Below are 4,657 nucleotides of genomic sequence, written 5' to 3' on the forward strand. Positions count from 1 at the left end.
AGATGGTCAAGCGTTTACAAAAATTACCATTCCTGACGCTCGTCGCGTGCGGCGTGAGCCATTTATGTTAGGATCGCTCCGAAGCAGCTGTTGGCACAGTGGAAAGAGTACAGAATGATAATCCGAAGGTCGTGGAGTCAGATCCTATGCGGAAATCTTTTCTGATTTTCAAATTTTACCTTAATTACATTACAAATAAACCGGAATGAAGCTCAGTATACTGCCTTTATTAATATTTTCATAGAATTCATATCAAGGAAAGTCAAACAAAAAATTTGGAATTGTAAATATATTTTCCAGGAAAATATATTTATAGTGGCCACGAGGACGGTGCAAATAACTTTCCTAGAAGGGATTGAAGTTCAAACGTACAAGACTTCATATTCCGTAAGTTTCATATTGCCCTTCGAGAGGCCATCGCCGGTTAAACACGAACAATTTCTCGGTGAAGTAAAATGTCTCGTCGAGAGAGAAAACAGAATCACATACGGAGAAGACTGCGTCAAAATACGTTCCACTGTACATCACCAGCTGCCCTCAAAAATATTTGGCGAAATCATGAGCTACGTGGTTTGGTGCCAAACTGTGCGGTGAGAGAGAACTTTTTGTGAAAGCAAACCAAGTTTGTTTAGCTATAGAAACGGTTGGGGAAGACCATGTAATTCTAAAAAGGTGTCGTTTGTAACGTGTCCAACGTGCCGAGAGAATTACTTACTGTTTCCCCTGTTTTTAGATGAATACTACACCAGCAATTGTAAATCAACTGTAAAATAAAATAATAAAAATATCTGAGTTTATATACGAAGTTCTCGTGTACGCCTTAAAATATCTTCCTGGAAATTTATTTACAATCTCAAATTTTCCTATGCCTTTTCTTTTCAGGCCTTTTACGAAAAAAATAATAAATACTATATATTGAACATTATGTAGGTTTATATGCTGTGTAGGTAACATAAAAATTGAAAAGAAAAAGTTTCCGCCTATGTGCTTGACGACACGACCTTCCGATTACCGTTATGTATTTTTTCCGCTGCGTCACCTGGAGCCTGGAACCCAGACTATCATAAGTAGCTGAGGCGCCGACCGATCCGCGAAATAAATTCTTTTTCTTTAAACGCTTGGGCATTTGGAGTTCCCAGTTCAGTGACTTTCATTTCTGACCAAGCCCTGCATATACCATAAATTTGGACGAAATCGGTGGTGACGAGTAGGTGCGGTGCCCTTCTGAGATCAAGTCCTTCAAAGACTGAAGAGCGTCTTTCATCGGCATGGCTTGCGTCGGTTTAAATTCAAGAGGCTTAGGAAGTGAAAGAATAAGCTTTATGAAATAAAAATAATAGCTTGTCCTTGGAAAAAAAAGGACGACTGTCCGTTCGAATGAATACTTCATACCATATCTGCGAGATCAAAATCTGATGCTATTGAGCATTCAGTACCGTGTATCTACGTCCTGTCAGCAACATGCTTGAATCGTCGTTGAGATGTTTTCCACAAGCTGATGGAGACGGTGCTGCTCAAGCCTGTCCCATTCTTCGAGTGAAACGCTCCTGAGGTCATCCATTTTTTTGAAAACGACTCCAGAGGCCATGCGATCAAGTTTCAGCTCCTCCCAAATAGGCCTCATCTCAGATGATCAATCCGGTTGACTGCTATATCCTAGAGGTAGCAGCTCGCGAGGTGGACGAGATGTGTTCATGCGTTGTTGTGAGGCGAACCCATTGTTTTTTACTGTGAGACTAGACAATAAGTTGGAGTATTTTTTGCCGACCCTGTACGACTCTCAATTTTCATCAGAGCAATAAAGATGTCCGACATTTGTATTTGATACTGGCCCATGTCCCACATTCATACTGAAAAATGAAATGTGCCTGTGGCATTATTTGCTGGGAGACCCTGTAAGACGTGTATATTTCTATTGTCTATTGTCAAACCACAATTTATGAAAGATGTTTTTTATTTTATTGTTAGGATTAAGTAGGAATAATTAATATTTGTCATGTTGGAAATAATTGTGGTAGCAGGGAATGTCTGCACCAAAGTATTGTTGGCAAGAGAGACCGCACATTGATATAATTTTAAAAAGGGCGGGAGAGACCGCGTATGGATACATTTTAAGGAAAGAGCGGGAAAGACCGCGCATTGATATATTGTGTAATGGTAGCAGGGGTTGTCTGCACCAGAAAGCATTGTTGGCAGGAGAGACCGCACTTTAGAGTTCGTAGGAAGTCAGTAGTAAGCGAGATGTGAAGCGAGTCGGTAGCAGGTCTGAAGCGAGAGGTTGAGAGGAGCGGTGTGCCTGCCAGCCACTAGCTATGATTTACAAGAGATTATAAACGGATGTACAGAGACATCAGCTAACTATTATCATAAGAGGAACTAATATTATTGAATTAATTTTTTGAGACACTCAAGACTACTGAAGGTATGTTTGCGCATTGCTAGTTGTAAGATTATTATAAAGAATAAGTCCCATTTGAACGTTTGTAAAATCATTTCATTGCCAACAGTAAACTTTTGAAGAATCGTTTGCAGAACATAATTAATTTTTGCCAGCAATATTGCATTACTGATTATAATCCATCCCAAAAACCATCAACGTAAAACTTTGCATAATTTTATTGTTGTCAAGAAAAAGTTTAACTATGAATTACGTAACTTCAGTCAAATTAATTGAAGAATAACGTCAGCTTTGCTATTAAAGAATAACGTCAGCTTTAGTAATAAATACAGCCACTTATTATGACAGCCCACCAGCAGCTAATAGAGTATAGTAAAACAAAGTATATTCATGTCGCAGTTCGATGTAGCAGTCAGATGGCGATCCAGTAACAGTAAAAAAGGCAAGGAACAGTTTTGGGTTATTGCAGGTAACGACTGAGGGCCACGACAACGACACATTCTATGTTTCGTCGAAATAATCAGAAAATAACTTTTAATAAGCAGCATTTAAATTTGTATGCGAAGACTGAGAAAGAGAATTAATTTCAAAGGGGAGATTTCATTTGTTGTTATTAAGCAAGAGGTAGAAATCCAAAGGGAAGGTTTCATAGGTTATTGTAAAAGGGAAGGTTGCGTAACAAAAGAGATATAGAGGAGACGAGAAGGTTTCAATCCCACATAGTGTTCGGCTGCTTGGTGCAGTTCATTTATTTGACGGCTCTTCGGTCACATGCGCGTCGATGATAATGAAATCAAGATGAGGACAACACACGCACACAAATCCGAGTGGAGAAAATATTCTAGTTCCTTCAAAGAGAGGTATTTACGGAATAGAAAATGGCTCTGTTTTAAATATTAACAAATCATTACTTTCACAGTATCGGGCAACGTGTTGTTGCCGAGCGGTTTGAGGCGCCTTGTCACGGTTGGCGTGGCTTCCCCCGTCGGAGGTTCGAGTCCTCCCTCGGGCATGGGTGTGTGTGTTTTACTTAGCGTAAATTAGTTTAAGTTGGATTAAGTAGTACGTAAGCTTAGGGGTCGATGACCTCAGCAGTTTGGTCCCATAAGATCTTACCTCAAATTACCAATTTTCACAGTATCGAGATAGTCAAATGTAAATTGAACTATGAAGCATTGTTTCCTTAATATCTGTAGATTGTATATCCTGCTCCTTTTTTTCAGTACAAGTTACATGAAATCATCAGAATGATTTCCATCAACATATTTATTTGACGTGATAGTCTCACGTCTCTTACTGTAACTCATCAGTTCAGCTTTTTTGTTTCTTCTCTCTTCTTCCTTCTCTCCATAACGTTGTTCTCGGAGAAGCCTTTTTTTGCCTTCTCGTTCTTTACGAACCTTTTCCTCACGTACTGCTTGAAAATCTGGATGCTCTTAACGTTTTGTTTTCTTTAATAGATTCAAGATTTTGTTATTTCGTTTTGCCACCCGAATTTTCCGTACGCCTTTATCTCGATGAAATACGACTTGATCAACTTCCATCCTATCTGCTATTTTTCAAGTCGTACCACACTGTGTACACAATATCTGTATCTATTTCATTGCCCTGGATGTTGTTACGTTTCACAAGATGAGCTGGAGCTTCTAAAATTGATGTTGCTACATCATCTAGAGTCTGACCAGGCTGGAGTCAGATACACAAAGGCAGTCGAAACCTTGTCAACATGAAACCCATCTTCAGGCCATCCCCATTTGAAGAGGTCTCCATTTTCGAATTTACATTTTACCATAAACGTCATCATCATCATCATCCTCATTCTTACGGCACACACATGCTGTACATTTATAAGATGTAATGAATGTCGTTGCATTAAATAAAAAGTAATCGGTTAGATATTAATATCTAGGCTTCTAACCCATTCCACCACTTTGGTATTGGAAATCGTAAAATCTCCCACGTGTCTTTATAGGATCGTAGGACGCACTTGTCTCTCATATGTCTGATAGTTTGTTTCAGTGAACAACAGTCACACCTCGGAGACTTCACCATTTGTAGAGTGAGTCGGGGCACCGACAACATCCAGTGCGGACTTTATTTCATTTGACCTACAGTTCCCTATTGGTTTCGACACCCACAGTATGACAGTTATTTTTCTCGAACCATTTCGGTTCTTGGTAATTCCCGATCTGTTGGGAGTTCTTGTTCCAGCTCTAGATCTCTAACTTTGGTATTACTTGCAGGTAGGTGTTCAGCGTT

General features: G+C 39.4%; 1 pseudogene; it reads right to left on the reverse strand.

Annotated features, from left to right (window-relative positions):
- Window positions 1-3,627: 3,627 nt before the first annotated feature.
- On the reverse strand, window positions 3,628-4,217 carry LOC126120497 (coiled-coil domain-containing protein 25-like; annotated as a pseudogene).
- Window positions 4,218-4,657: the final 440 nt, after the last annotated feature.

This window comes from Schistocerca cancellata, chromosome 1 (genome assembly GCF_023864275.1).
Source record: "Schistocerca cancellata isolate TAMUIC-IGC-003103 chromosome 1, iqSchCanc2.1, whole genome shotgun sequence".
NCBI classification, from domain to species: domain Eukaryota; kingdom Metazoa; phylum Arthropoda; class Insecta; order Orthoptera; family Acrididae; genus Schistocerca; species Schistocerca cancellata.